General features: G+C 36.0%; 1 protein-coding gene and 1 pseudogene across 1 annotated transcript in view; one reads left to right on the top strand and one right to left on the bottom strand.

Moving 5' to 3' along the window:
* The window catches only part of CSRNP3 (cysteine and serine rich nuclear protein 3), a 209,181-nt gene that overhangs the window by 105,312 nt on the left and 87,175 nt on the right, over positions 1-16,694 (bottom strand). The window lies entirely within an intron of this gene.
* Positions 5,837-13,121, top strand: LOC102190917 (annotated as a pseudogene).

Raw genomic sequence — 16,694 nt, 5'->3', positions numbered from 1 at the left:
AGTACTTTTGTACAAATGTTATTAAAGAACCTTGCTGAACTGAATGATTTGACAGTATGTTTAACCTTTAGATTGCTGGTCTTTCTTTTTCTTGGTTGTTTTCTAAAGGATAAGTCACTATTTCCCTCAAAATCGCCTCAATGAAAATCTCAGTCACTAATAGATACGATATATGAATAAAAATAGAGATGTTCTAATTACTTTTGATAAAGTAGATGAGAGTGAGTGTCTTTTATTGATGTATATAAGTAAGGTAGATTAATTTATCTTCACAAAAGATGACACATTCCTAGAAGAGCTGACTTAAAAGAACAATGAAGATTTCAATTTAAAGATCTAAAGGGCATGTGGTTCATATGAATTCTTAAAATCGCAGTAACTTATTTTAGACAGCTTACCTCAATAAAGCATATGGTTTACCTTATCTGATTTCAGTGTTAACAAGTAGTTTCAAAGCTGACTACTCAACATTTATAGTAATTTTTCTCCTATGTAAATATTGAATTAATACACATACATATATACACATAGGTATAGTCAGATTATCTTTCCAAAGTATATTTTAAAATAATTACCTAAAATTGTTTCTCAAAATTTGAAAATGGATAGTGGATTTCCAAATGAAAAAGCTATTTAATAATTGGAAGTTGATGAAAAAATAAACTTCTTATCTCTTTAATAATCTAAATTGAATTGGTAATTGAAAGCTTGTTTCTTGTTAATCTCAATGGAAATCTTAGGACAAATACATGCAATGTGCAACGAAGAGCACAGAAGTAAAAGTCAGTCAGAAAACCATAAATAAATATCAGAAAATAAATTTTTCTGTACAGTTAGATATATAGAACATTTTAATAATGCCTGTAACTAATATAGTAATCCTAAAAATAGTAAATCTATATACCTGTTAAACTTTTCATTAATGAGAAGTTATTTTTTGGAAATAATTATAATTTAAAATTTTTCTGTGTCAGCTGAAACTTTAAAAAATAATTTAAAGCCAAAATAGGCATGTGTGGCTAAATAGCCAGTCTCTAAATATGATGATTTAACATCATTCTTTATAATATTTTTTGTAGTCTTAACATTGATTTAGAATGTTTCATGATTTAAGTAAATGCCTTTTCATGGGTTTTTCTTAACCTTGAAAAAATATTCAGATATGTTTCAAATACCACCATTTTAATGTATTTGTTCCAAAATGCTCATGTTCATTTTCCCCTGCAAACAAGAGACGCGCTAAAGCTAGAAAACCTTGGGGCATTAAAAGAAAAAGGAAAACAAGGGTTTCTGGCTTATAGTGTAATTCTGGGTTCTTAAAGATATGCATATTGTAGCTAATATCTTTGATGATGTCATCATGTTAATGTACAAGGAAATAAACAAAAGGCAGCCATTTTTCTGTTACTGCATCACTTCAAAAACAGTGAAATAAAATGGTCGCCAAATGGAAAAAAAGAATCAGCAGAAAACCAAGTTACTTTCAAATTTTGGGGAGAGGGAGGGGCAAAGGTTGTGAAATTAGAAATAAAATTCCATATATATGAATTTTGTGTGAATGTATATAAAGAAATGATTTATAATAATAAAGAACTATAAATAAAAACAAAGGATATAGAAATAGAAAGCAATTTAAACAAATTATCAGTAAAGTAATATCTCCAATGGAAAGACTATAGTCTGTAAACAATGTAAAAGCTTTATTGAATTCATTAATGTTGAAAAAGGTATTTAAAGATGGACAACAGAGTTGGAAAGATCTAGGAAAAAAACAAAATGATCATGAAACAGTATATAAGCTTCCCAGGTCTACTATTGTCTTAAATGACCTTGGTGAATTATTCTATCATCTTATGCCTTATTTGTCAAGTCTGCAAATAGGAACAGAAAAATCTTTGGAAAACATGTCATGGAAATAAATAGCAATATTTTTATACTTCAGTTCTCTAAATAAGTTTTAACCAAGCATTGTCAACTAATATTAGTAAAATAAGGAGAAATGATGTAAAATTCTAATGAATAGTTAAGAGAATTTTTAAATGCATTATCCTAATAGCAGAGATAAACAGTTCTAGTAAGTAGATAGGACTTTCTGAAACAAGAGGTGATTTTTTTCCCTAATACCTGCAGAAAATAAACTAGAAATGAATTTAGTAAGTAATTTGAAATGAATCTCAAAATTGCCTCAGGATTAAAACAAATTACAAAATATACCCATCCTTCCAATCAAAATTCTGTAACTTGGTCAGGGACATGACAAGAGAATTGCAGCAGTTTCTGATTCTCACACAATGAACAGCAATGCCTCTGCTTATATAACAGGTTCATCAGCCAAGAGTTCTTTACATTTGAAATTACCAGAGAAACACAAGATCACAGCTTAAAGAAGGAAATTCCATCCAAGATTAAAAGAAAATTTTAATTTGCTTTGTATATGGAAAGCTGTGAATTCAAAAAAGATATGTCAATTCTTATTATTGACTCTTACTAGCTTGAATTTTCTCTGATGACAAAGAGGCATAATAGAATCATTTTGTTTGCCCCTAGAATAATTTTGTTTGCCCCTCTTTTCTAGAAAATAACTAAAGCTTGTCAGAAGTAATCCAGAATGTTTGCTATCCAATTCATTCAGTTACTTGGATATAGACACGCCAAGTGAATGGTCCCTTGAAAATTCTACCGCATGAAGAAAGATGAAGATTAACAGATACCATCACCTGCATTAACTAGAACCGTATTAATTGGCACGTACACACACACACACACACACACACACATAGTGGCATATACCAGTACGTCATGTTAGATGTACCCTTGATAAGGCTATATTTTCAATGTACCTTCACCCTTCTTTACAGTATATTCAAAGAAGTCAATAAGTTGGCCACGTCAATGTCAAAATCCAGGACTAACTCAATTCAATTCAACAAACATTTGAGAGTTTACTATGTACTAAGATTGAGAGAGTTGCTAGGGATATAAAAATGAAAAATACACTGTACCCAAGAAGATTATAATCTATCTAGCTAAAAAATAAAAGTTGCTTAGCAAGTTATGGGAGGAGTAGTACAATAGAGATATGTTTTCCACAGTTAGACTATTTTATTGACTTAACATGTATTTGAGGTACAATGATATATTTTCTTTTAAATATTGTTTCATAAAATCAGAAAATCATTTATCAAATGTCATATCCAGATGTCTATATCTATATATGTAACATGTATTAGCTACATATTCCTGTGGTATCCTTCTCATCAAGAGGTTGAATTTAATTTCCCTTGCCTTCATTCTAAGTTAGCCTTAATGATTTGCTTAACCAATAGCGGCTGCACAAGTGATGTTTTGGAGATTTCAAGGTTAGTTCCTAAGAAACTATAAAGCTTCCACTCTAGCCTCTTAGAGTCTCTTGAGTCTTCCAGGAGCCTTGAGTTGCAACGTGAGAGGAATAACTACACTAAGACTGTCACAAAGAAGCCAGAGAGTAGCACTCTGATCAAATGATCTGAACTGAGCCCAGGATTCTGGCCATTCCTGATGCCTAACCCATATGTAAAGCCATCATGAACCCCCCAAATCTACCTATCCACCAAAGGTGTATCGTGAAGTTACCCTAGGTTAAAGGAGAAAAAAGGAAGTCTGGTGCCCCTTCTTAGAGTGTGATGAAGCTTGAAGTGCAGAGATTTTGTGCAACATAGGAGACACTGGGAAGTGCCCGAGGCATAGAAAAGGAGGTATGGTCAAAGTGATGAATAAGTGATGGTCAACGCTGGCAGGAGAGGAGCAAGGCAGCAGGGAGTCTGAGGAAGAGGAGAGACGAAGAAATGATGAAACCCTGGCAACTGAGGAATGAAGAGAAAGGAATTCATCATAAAGAAGGAAGGAATTTTAAATTGGTGGGATAAGCCAAGCTCTCTGATTTATTACGTTAAATTCAACAGTTCTGTGATTTAGTTACAAATTATATATGACCAGTATAGAGAATCTAACTAGCTTTGTTAGACAGATTTAGTAATTTCATGGGTAGTTTGATTTGTATTGGCCTCAGTTTGTCTTTCAAATATTGTGAAAATTGGTTTACATCAAATTTTGTTAACATTGTGTTTGGGAGCTTACAAAAGACTATAAGACAACAGGCTCTTCCTTAAATAGAGAAAGTACATAGAGGAGACCGCTTATGTTTCTTTCTGCTGTTTGATTCCTAGCTTGGGAAAATAAAAATACGTCTTAATTCTACAAAGATTAAAAAAGGTAGATACTTTTGGATAATGCAAACTAAGACACCCCCGAAACCACACACCATTACCTATCAAAGTATACAAGTCTACTAGAGCTTTATATTTCTGACTCTTCATTCTATTTGGATACTAGACTACCAAAGTATCAGATGTTAGGTTAAGCAGCCAGTGAACAGCCACGCAGAATGATGCAGGTTAAATGGTAGGTATTGCTATAATTGCTGCTGCTGCAGATACAATATGTATATGAATCATCTGAACACGACTGCAAAGAAGTCTTTATGCAAAGTGACCCAGAGATGAAAGTATCCAGGTTTTCCCCTACCCTTCTTTCTCTTTATCAGCACAAAGGCATTAGAAAACAGCCATTTATCCAGAGAAAAGAGTAAATGAAGCAAACATCCTCTCTGAGAACACAAAGGATACATTTATTTCTTAGTGACCATCAACTTTGATTATAAGGATTTCTTTTTATGCTGAATTAGATGTGTAACATGGGACCAAAAATATGGAACTGAGCAGGTAAAAAAAGAAAAAGAAAAAAATAATAATTTAATAGGACCAGTGGCTTTTCCATATCAATGGGAAGGTTATATCATAAGTAAAAGAACTATCAGTGGTAAAGAATCTGCCTGCCAATACAAGGAGACACAGGACATGGGGGCTCAATTCCTGGGTCAGAAAGATCCCCTGGAGAAGGAAATGGCAACCCACTCCAGTATCCTTGCCTGGGAAATCCCATGGACAGAGGAGCCTGGCAGGCTACAGTCTGTAGGGTCTCAAAGTCAGACATGACCAAGTGAGTGAGCATGCACACAAAAGAGCTATGACACTGCTGTGGGGTTCAAGACAGGGAGGAGTTTCTTATGTTTTATTTCAGTAACACAAGTCTATAGGTACTTGACTAGATTGAATCTACTCTGATTTATATGAGACATACAGAAATAGTTTTAGCATATTATTTACCTGGGTTCATTCATTCATTCACATATTCATTTTACATTCACTGACTACTATATGCTCAGAATCTGATTCAGTGCTCTGACAGGTTAAATAGATGACTAAGACACAGGCAGCAAGCTAAGTGGTTTTCCACCTAGAGGGAGGAACCTATATAAAGAAATAGATACAACATAATGGGATACATCCTCTAATTGAAAAATGTATAAGTACATAAAGACAGGAGTGAATAAGCTATATAAAAATAGCTAATAGTTACCAAGTACTTAACTAAGACTGAAGTGTTTTACTTTACACATATAAATGGACTCATAACAATTACAACAAGCCTCTGAGGTAAGTTACTTTTACCATTTCCATTTCATTGATGAGAAAACTGAGGAATAGGCTAGTTAAGTGACTTGTCAGTTAAGTGACTTATCAGTTAAGTGACTGACAGAGTCCGTATCCAAAGCCAGACAGTATAACTTTAATGCACTGTGTCTCCACTGCTATCATGTTACTTGAGATAGTCACAGTGGGCTTCATAGAAGAGGTGATATGGAAAATGAATCTTAAGGGATGATTAAGAGTTCTTCTGTGGAAAAGGAGAAGAGTATTCTAGGCAGAAGAGCTAAAATATATACAGAATCTGAGGCATGACTAATGTATATGTGGAAGAAGCTAAAAACTTTACTGTGAAAATGGTAAGTTTATTTGATCTTGATATGGGATTGTGCATTTGTAATGCTGGCTTATTTGGAATTCAACTAAGAATCCGTTTGTACTTATAGGGGATGTAAAAATTGCTTGACTACATCTGTGTTTTGTTATTAGATGATTCAGGAGAATGAACTGGAGAGAAGGTCTGGAAAAAAGGACACCAAATGAGACAGTTGAAATATCCAATATGAAAAGGTTACAAAGCTCTGAATGAAGCAGTAGCAGCCCTAGTTATGGAAAGGAAAGATATTAAGGAAGTAGGTCAGCAGATACTTAGGTGGGAATGAGGGGGAACCCTGAATCCAGGATTTTTTATTTGGGGGACAGCATGGATGATGATATCAGTAACCAGTGTTAGAAATACAGAGGAATTCTTTTCATGCCTAGGGCAGCCATGACTTGTGATCCCAAGTAGCGCCTGAAACGTGTAGCAGCTCCAGAGCATGGCATGCTGGATACACTGACTGGTGTGTTTGCTCCTCATTCAGCTACCCGTCCCCATAAGCTGAGGGAATGTTTCCGCCCAGTCATTTTCCAAGGAGATCCAACCAGTCCATTCTAAAGGAGATCAGTCTTAGGTGTTCTTTGGAAGGAATGATGCTGAAGCTGAAACTCCAGTACTTTGGCCACCTCATGTGAAGAGGTGACTCATTGGAAAAGACTCTGATGCTGGGAGGGATTGGGGACAGGAGGAGAAGGGGACAACAGAGGATGAGATGGCTGGATGGCATCACCGACTCGATGGACATGAGTCTGAGTGAACTCCAGGAGTTAGTGATGGACAGGGAGGCCTGGTGTGCTGCAATTCATGGGGTTGCAAAGAGTCAGACACGACTGAGTGACTGAACTGAAGGAACAGGCTTAAGTATGCCCCAAGGGATGAAGTAGAAAAGATCTGTATACAGAATTTCGTTAAGATTGATGGCAAGGTCCACACTGATACAACCTACCCTGATGATTTTATGGATGTCATTAGCATTGACAAGACTGGAGAGAATTTTCCTCTGATCTATGACATCAGGGATTGCTTTGCTCATCATATTACACCTGAGGAGGCCAACTATCAGTTGTGGAAAGTAAGACAGATCTTCATGGGCACAAAAGGAATCCCTCATCCTGTGACCCATGATGCTCAAACTATCTGCTACCCCGAATTCCTCATCAAGGTGAATGACATCATTCAAATTGATTTGAAGACTGGAAATATTACTGATTTCATCAAATTTAACGCTGGCAACCTGTGCATGGTGACTGGAGGTGCCAACTTGGGAAGAGTTGCTATGATCACCGACAGGGAGAGACATCCTGGTTCTTTTGATGTAGCTCACGTAAAAGATGCTAATGGCAACAGCTTTGCCATCCAGCTCTCCAACAATTTCGTTATTGGCACAGACAACGGACCATGGATCTCTCTTCCTCGTGAAAGGGTATCTGCCTCAGCATTCCTGAGGAGAGAAGAGATCGGCAGCCAAACAGAGCAGTGTATAAAATGATCTCTAGGTGACATGACTCTCAAAGTCTTTGTACTTAATTAAAGATATGGAGCCAGTCAGTGGTAAACACTGGATGCCTAAAATGCACCCAGAAAAAGTACAAGGCCCTAAGAACACAAGGATTCCATCCTGAGTGTTCAGTGCCTGGCAGAGGAGTTCACAGACAAGATCAATTATCCAGATATACATTTCTCTCCATTCTCTCAGTGGCCTGATTAAAGGTGAAGAAAACACAATCAACTTCACAATCAAACTTCAAATCTGGAATACCATTAATTGAACTTAACTGTGATACTCATATAAGGAAACTATATAAAAGTGTTCTATGCAGATTAAGATCATGGTCCAGATCACAAAATCTACCTCCATGCTTTATATTAATCATACAACATGAAGACATACAAAAAAATAAATTAGATTTCTCCTTTAGGCAGGTGTTTTAATGAGCTTAATCCCTAGGCTTGCTATTAATGCTAGTGACTGACTTCTTTGAAATGAGGAATGCATTTTCTTTCCTGTTCATATAGTCAGCTTCCTGTTTAGTATTCATTATTCATATCTATTTTTATCAAAGAGCACTATTACATGAAACCATGATCCAAGCATGTTTGGCTCTAATTTTTAACTCTGGAGGGAAGGAAATTATACACCCTTATTGTACTGGTATATAATTGACTTCCTCGGTGGCTCAGACAGTAAAGAATCTGCCTACAATGCAGGAGACCTGGGTTCAATCCCTGGGTTGTGAAGATCCCCAGGAAAAGGGAATGGCAACTCACTCCAGTATTCTTGCCTAGAGAATTCCACGGACAAAGAAGCCTGACGGGTCCATGGGGTCGCAAAGAGTTGGACACGACTGAGAGACTAAAACACACACACACACACACACACACACACACACACACACACGATTGTTATATACGCATGTGATCAGAGTGTATATGTGTTCCTTTGTATTAGACAATGGTGTTATTTAATTCGGGTTATCAGGCTAAAGAACCTTTCACACCTATCTTAATTTGGAACATCAACATGCCATTGAAGGAAAGCCATCAGTCTTGCAAATAAATAGTAAAAAAGACTTTTGATCACAGTCTCATTTAAACTCTGTCTAGATACTCTAAGAATTTCTTACCTTACATTAAGAATAGAAAGAACTGTAAATACAGTTTATCTGGAATCCTGAGGGATTCCTGGGTGACTCCTGATAACTTTAGCTGACAACCAGGGATACTACAGGTATTGCTACTCTTTTGAGGCCAAAGCAAGATTTTAATCTTTGCCTCTGTAAGTGCTGATAGTTATCTACGTGTATGCTGTCACTTCAGTCGTATTTAACTCTTTGCAACGTTATAGATGGTAGCCTACCAGGCTCCTCTGTTCATGGGCTTCTCCAGGCAAAAATACTGGAGTGAGTTACCATGCCCGCCTCCAGGGGATCTTCCCAACCCAGGGATCGAACCCGCATCACCTGCATCGGCAGACGGATTCTTTACACCCGAGCCACCTGGGAAGCCTGATAGTTTTTGATTGTTGTTGCTGCTGTTATTCCATCACAAAGTCATGTCCCACTTTTTGCAGCCCTTAGGATAGTAGCCCACCAGGTTCCTCTGTCTATGAGATTTCTCCGGCAAAAATACTGGAGTGGGTTGCCATTTCCTTCTCCAGGGGATCTTCCTAGACCAGAGATTGAACCTGCATCTCCTGCAGTAGCAAGTGGATTCTTTACCACTGAGTCACCTATGGGGGAAGCCCATATTTATCTATGAAACGGGATTATGATGACTGAGACAAAATTGGGCATTATATTGCTACCATTTCCCAGCCATGCACAGTGAGGTGACTTTAATGTTGTCTACTGATGCTTATTACATTGTGTCTGTACAGTGTCACTTTGACCCAGGAAGCCTATGACTACATTATTTCATTTCCCCTTTATTTATTTATTTTTCCCTTTGCTTTAATTTACTATATATTATAGCCACCCTGAAACCAGGTGGAAGCAATAAATTTAAGACTTAATAAACTACAAGTTAAGTATTACATATTACTTATTATATATGTAATTAATATCAATACTTATTACTTATTACATATTTATCAGTGTCATAGAATATCATATAGCCACTAAAGTCAGCATTATGACTATATAAAAATATAAATGTTTAAAAGATAATAATTAGTGAAGAAATTTACCAGAAATATAAACAAACATGATTACAACTAAAATGTATAAAAGAAGACTGGTGAGGAATTAAAGGAATTTAGGGATTGTGTATGAGTTTAAAACAATATACACACTGCAAGCTCAGTGTTTTAAGCATAGGATAATTAGAAAAGTAGAATCAAAATCATAAAAAGTAGTTATCTCTTGGACATCAAGTAATAGGTGATTTTGATTTTTGACTTTGGCTTTTTCTAAATTTTATGTGTTCTATTTCCTGTTACTGATACAGTGAAAAACTAATGATATTATAATTTTCATATTAAAATTAATTATGCTAAATTAATTTAATTGTAGAAAAAGAATTTAAAGTTAAGGCTATTGTTCAAACAATTTTAACTGCTGTGATTTTAAGCCTTCAGATATTAAGGAAATTGAACTCTGCCTCCACACTCCACCCTTAGGCCGGATTTGACACAATGCCATCTGGTCTACTAGGTTTTCAAAGATGTGATTTTTTTTTCATTGATGAACAGATTCCTTTTCAACATTTTCTTCAAGCAACTACACACTGTGTGTGCTGTTTTTCTAAATTCACCTTTGAGGTACTGCAAGAACGTTCACGCATCTACTCCCAGGCCTTCTTTCAGGGCAGTGGACCAGAATAGGTGACTAGAGGTGGCACGAGAAGGTCTCGGTGTGTAACCCCACTCCTGAATGAGCTGCTGAGCCTTACATTACGATACATTATTTTACTTGCCTGGAGGAGATGATTGTTGTTTTACATACAGAAGAAGGTAAGGGCCCTAGAGTAAGAGATACATGTTTAAATTGGAAGAAGACGTTGGGATTAAAAATAAAAACTCTACAGCTGGGCATTATGTAGTTCCAGTTGAAACTCAACAGCAGAAAAATTGGAAAGCCTGGGGTAAAAGCATCTAATTGGGAAAATATTAATGTATTCATACAAAATATTCCTTATGCATGAGAGTGCCTGGAAAACAAGTGCCCAGCCATTTAGCTCTGGCTTTCTTGCTATCCCAGAGAGACATGATGCTAAAACTTATGAACCTAATATCCCACTGTCAGTTTTGTTACAGTTAATCATATACTGGAAAAGTATAACATAGCTGGGGAGTTTCCCAGGCAACAATTTGAGGAGCGACTTTGAATCTGCAATGACCAATAAATCTTTGGTGATAAACAGGAGACTTTGGAATAGAAGACCATTCTCGGACCACAGGCCAGTATTAACTGAGAGATGGTTCTCTGCTTCCTTATTCTCTCTTCTTTCCTTCATCAATCAACTCTTGCTCCCCCTTTAAGATTTAGCTCAAAACTGCCTTCCCTTTAAAACCTATCTCCATATCCCTTGCACACAGAGAGAAAAGGCCATAATTTTCTCTCTCTTTCACATGTCTTCACTTATTACTCTACTATCCACCTTACAATATCATACTGTAGTAATGTGTTTGCATTTCTAGAAAGATACCAATAAACTGGGATCTCAAAGATAAAGGCTCCACATTATTCACATTTATATCTTTAGTGCCTCCCACAACCCTTTCACGCTGGGGGATGCTCAATGCTGTGAACAAGTTCTTGCAAAAGTGTTTTTAGAATATAGACATAAAATGTACAAAGATTTTAGATAGCTGTCTTTAGAATATTTGATAACACTGGTAACACACAGGTTGCTATTCAGAGGACAGAATTATTGTTTAACACCAGCTTCCAGTTTGTGTTTTCTGAGCTTGTCTCAATAGAAAACAGATGAAAAGCTGGAAAGATTGTGCACACTTCCTCCTCTCACCCATCACAACAGGGTTGTGAGAATTGGATCAGACAGGATATCTTACAATTTCTCTCCTCTAGTAGCTGTTCCACAGCTGATAGCACATTTTCAGCCTTGTTAAAAATTTCTCCAACTGATAAAACTTCTTGGGCCTTTTCCTCAAGTACCAATCATCCTTACTATCCCCTTTGCCAACAATTTTTCTCCCTTCCCTCCTTTTCTTCCAAATACAGAAGAGATATGCTTCAACTGTTGCTATGTCCAAGAGCAGGGCCTGTGATTTTGCTTGTACGTGTTTGCCTAACGTGAACTCTTTGAAGTCAGAGGTCAGTTTCTTTCAGAGTACAGACACTTGCACATCAAGAGGTATGCAGGCTTTGCTAATGGGCCTTAACAAACATGTCACATTTCAGATCAACACGTCTGCCAATATGTAAGCCATTTCAAGAACACTTTTTCTGTCAACAGAAGCTTTCTGTCAATTCATGACATATGTTAAATGAAACTATGTTAGATAGACTAAAATGTCCACACAGTAATAGTACATACAGAAGAGCTTTGTATTTATATTCATTCAGCATTAAGTTCACAAGACTCAAACGGTTATTAACATAAGAAATGCTTATTGAGACATTGATTGATGATGAGAACCCCCTCCCCCACCAAATCTACAGCAGATGGACCAGAAGGAAAAAGAGTTTACAAAGTAGAAATTTCTTACTCCGTTTTTATTTTTTTTAATTTAAATTTATTTATTTTAATTGAAGGCTAATTACTTTATGATATTGTATTGGTTTTGCCATACATCAACATGAATCTGCCTGCAACTGACTATTCTTTCCTCTTGAGGCAAGGGACATACTGTGCTGTGGAAAATAGTAAGATTTCAGTTTAGTTGTAGAGAATTTCATAGGACAAAAGAGATTATAAGGTGACCTGTATTGCAACAATTTTGTAAATGTTGCTGCTAAATTTATAGAAAAAAATACAATTTTATAACATTTGCAGAGAGAATAAAACCCAAAAGGTTTCAGTGAATATATTGCCAAAATTGAAATGACTTTTTACTGAATATCAAGAGCACAGAATAAACAGAAATATCATTACTAAATTGGAAAAGTAAGAAATCATTCTTGGAGAGCAAGAAAAAACATTTCAACTATTCTCCCTTTCTGAGTCCAATTTCATATGGCCTTTTGAAGGGGTTGTGCTGGGTAACTTGAATTTATTCAACCTTTTGATGGACTTGAATTTTCTCCTGAGATGTTTTAAACATTTCTTTCATCCTTAAGTAGCCATGCAAGAAAGAAGCACCACTTGTAACTTTATCCCATTTTACTGATGGGAAAAGTAAGACATAAATATTTCAAGGGACCATTTTCTTAGTTTAGACTAATGCTCTTTTCAGTCAAGCACTCTGGCTTTTTATTATTTAACTAGAGAAATGTATTTGACAAGCAATAGTCCTTAGTAACTAATATAAGGAATTAAAGTCTTTCTTTTTATATGTTAGATAAATGGGTAGTGTTTAAAGGGATGCTTCCTGTTCCTAAACGCACTGTATGAAAGTGGATAGCTATAACCAAATATAAAGATAATAGCATTTTTTGCTTCTCAAAAGTTTAAGCTTCAGTGAGCCAAATCATATCATAGACACCAGTGAAACAGTTTAGAGATTGAAGACAAATCACGAATGGAGTAGATCTGCAAGCCAAGCACATAACGGGAAAATGTCTGGTTCGCCATACGGACCTGAATTTCATATCTGATAAGTAGTTAGCCAAATTATACACAGACATTTTGAGCTTTGCTTTTAGATAGGACTTTATCACCTGATTACTATATTGCTTTTCTTCTTGTCAAAAACAGAGTGATTTGAATAACTCAAGCTCAACTGGGGAGCCAGACTTCTGGTTGTTTGGGTGGATACTATCACTGGAGATGGGGAGGTTGTGGGGGGGCATGAATGGAATCATTTGGTGAGAACTACATGGCTTTAGGTTAGATACAAAAGACAGTATAGAGCTTGGGTTGGCTATGGAATAACTTGATAGATGAAGATGCAGGAAAAGAGATAGGCACATAAAGATTATTCACACGTGTTATGAAAACTATGTTTGAAGTGAGTGCTAAAAAGGGGTCAAACTACATTATTCTCTTATTTAAGAGAACTGTACCTTGGGGCATTTTCAAAAAATCTTTATAGAAGTCACTAAGAAACTACTTCTGTCCCTAGGAATATAGGTATAATATTTTAAATTGATATTCCTATTAAAAATGAATTTTTAGGGATGAAGTCCATTGATCCCTTCATTTAACAATGAAGAAATTTCTGGATAAGATAATAGTCTGTGAGCTCTCTAAGACAAGAAATAGGACTTAACTATAACAATATATAACCTTTTGTTCCTGGAACAGGATGAATTAAAAATGATATTGGTTTTGAAAAATATCACAGAGAGTAAGTCTATAATATGGGATAAATAGGAGACTAGAAAGATGACTTAAAATGCAAATGTAATAGTTTTCTGATTTGTTCTTATAGATCTCTTAATTTAGCTATATTCCTTTAAATTCTAATGTGTCAAAGCTAAATGGTGACAATAGAACCTGATCTTGTTCATTAGTACAACTACTAGTCCTATTATACATTCTTTTTCTTTACTTGTGAATAACTGGGACTCCTTCCAAAGACTAGTCTGCTAATAAATTATATTTCATTCATTTTTTTAAAAAAAATCTCAGCTTCCCAACATTTATCTTGGTTTAATGCATTTAAATGTTGTTCAGTTAGAAAGCCTTAAATAAGATACTTAATAAAAAACATGTTCACTTGACAATCATATCCTATTTCTCCTAGTCTTTATCTATGCTGAGTTGGATACCATTTAAAACAAATGATCTTAAAGGTGCACCTCTATCAGTAGAGATCAACAGTTAACAGAATATTTTTATTGCTGTTTCTGTCACCTTTATGCACTCTTTTGTTTTGGGTATTTTTTCTGGTACCAGAGTGATTTTTTTGAGGAAAATGGCAAAGAACCAAAAATTTGTATTTTTTTGAAAACTAATGCAGTTGGAAATAAGAAATGGAAACTTCCATATTTGAAATTTCATATCCCAAATGAATTGATTAACATGCAAAAGGTTTTGAGTTTTTTCTTTATACATGCCTTCTCTCTCTCTTGCTCTGCCTCCCACCCCCAAAGCTTCTGCTATATCATTTTACTGTACGTTTGTCCTTTACTTTAGACCTGTTAGACAAGTGTCTAGTTTACAGGCAGCCGCCTGTGAGTATGAAAATGGGCCTGCTGCTGCTGCTAAGTCACATCAGTTGTGTCCGACTCTGGGACCCCATAGACGGAAGCCCACCAGGCTCCACCGTCCCTGGGATTCTCCAGGCAAGAACACTGGAGTAGGTTGCCATTTCCTTCTCCAATGCATGAAAGTGAAAAGTGAAAGTGAAGTCACTCAGTCGTATCCAACTCTTAGCGACCCCACGGACTGCAACCTACCAGGCTCCTCCGTCCATGGATTTTCCAGGCAAGAGTACTGGAGTGGGGTGCCACTGCCTTTTCCGTACTATTATGTTGCCTTATAGATATGTTTCTCTGTCATTTGGGCACTATAATGCTATCATCAGTAATTCAGAGTATTATTTTCAGCAATCTATGCCTGCTAGATGATTAATAATGAGGATGATCATGCCAAGAAGAGTATCATCATATATTGCTACATAAAGAGCTCCCTTTGGAGACGGCAAAAAGTTATTGGGGGCGGGGGGCTAAAGAAGATTAGATAACTGAGTGCTTGCAAAATCAACCTTCACATTCATAATGGATTAATAGGTAAAGTCAGGAACACTTCCACATACATGCTGTCACTTTTTTAAAAATTTGGTGCTTACTTATATCTGCTTATTTGTTGTCTTATAATTGACACACAATATCGTATAAGGTTCAAGCGTACAACATGACGGTTGGATATATTTATATATTGCGATATGATTACCACTGTCACGCTGTTACTTTTCCAAGAGAGAGCTGATTGGGGTGAGTTTATGTATATTTATGTAAATATTCTTGTATGTGTATGTGTGCAAGTATATTTAAGTCATGATAAACATAAACCTTAAGCTAATCACTGTTCTTATGATTTCAGATGACTCTTCATTAGCAATTACAAATTTAATTTGTAATTAAAGGCCAGGTCTGAGCCGGCAGTGTATTCGTACGAGTAGGTATAAGACGATAGAAACTGTGATAGTGGCAGCGAATGAGTAGCATATACCCAAAGGTGTTAGAATTCAGACTCTTAAAACCTGACACGCTGGCTAAATAAAATAACTACAGAGTTGCCATATATTCTACTTTATAATAATTTTCCCCCTTAACTTTTCAACTTTCCTATGGTTTCTATTTTCCTTTTACCTTGTTAGTAGCTTTTTTAAAATCTGTGTTAACACCTGATATTCATATTTATTTTTAAAACCCTTTAGAGATATACAATACTATTCAGGCTGAAAGAAAAGGGAAAACAGGCCAATTTTAATAAGAACATTAACTCTCTTTGACTACATTGACTCCATTTAGTGAACTGGAAATTAACTGAATGAGAAGCCAGCTTCCATTATCTTTACACCTCTAAACATAACATCAAACTTTAATAAATGTGGGCTCAGATAGTAAGAGAATTAAATGCAAGGCCCTAAGGGCAGAGGTTTCTAGGAATGTGCTTATAATAGAGTTTCACCTGGGATTCAATTAAATATTTAGTGAGAGTGGCTGAAAGAAAGGTAGTGTGCTGAAAGCTGTGTGGGAGACAGAGATGAATACGACACAGTTTTTGTCCTCTAGAATGTCATGATCGATGGAAGCTAACACATTTCACCTCAAGTGTGAGGTGTATGTGGTGGTGAGGGGAGCTCCCTCCCCTTTCTCCTCCAGCCCCTACAAAACTGTTGATATTTGTACAATCCTATCACGCTTTCCCTGTTTCACAGGACGAAGCATCTTTTTTCCTTTTCTTGGCCAATACCTCTGCATGTGCCCTTGATCCCATATTCTCCCTCTCTCTTCTTAGGAACTGCACTATAAATCAGCGGTCAACAAGTTTTTTCTGTAATAGTCCAGATAATAAATATTTTATGCTTTTTCAAGACATATGGTCTTTGTTGCAACTATTCGGCCCTACTGTTGCAATGCTAATGCTGCTATAGACAGTATGTAGATAAATCAATGCATCTGTGTTCCAATACAATTTTACATATGGACACTGAAATTTGAAATTTTTATGAGTCATGAAATGTTATTTTTCTTTTTTCCAATTATTAAAAAATGTTA

This window comes from Capra hircus, chromosome 2 (genome assembly GCF_001704415.2).
Source record: "Capra hircus breed San Clemente chromosome 2, ASM170441v1, whole genome shotgun sequence".
Lineage (NCBI taxonomy): Eukaryota > Metazoa > Chordata > Mammalia > Artiodactyla > Bovidae > Capra > Capra hircus.
This window is presented reverse-complemented; position numbering and strand designations above follow the sequence as displayed.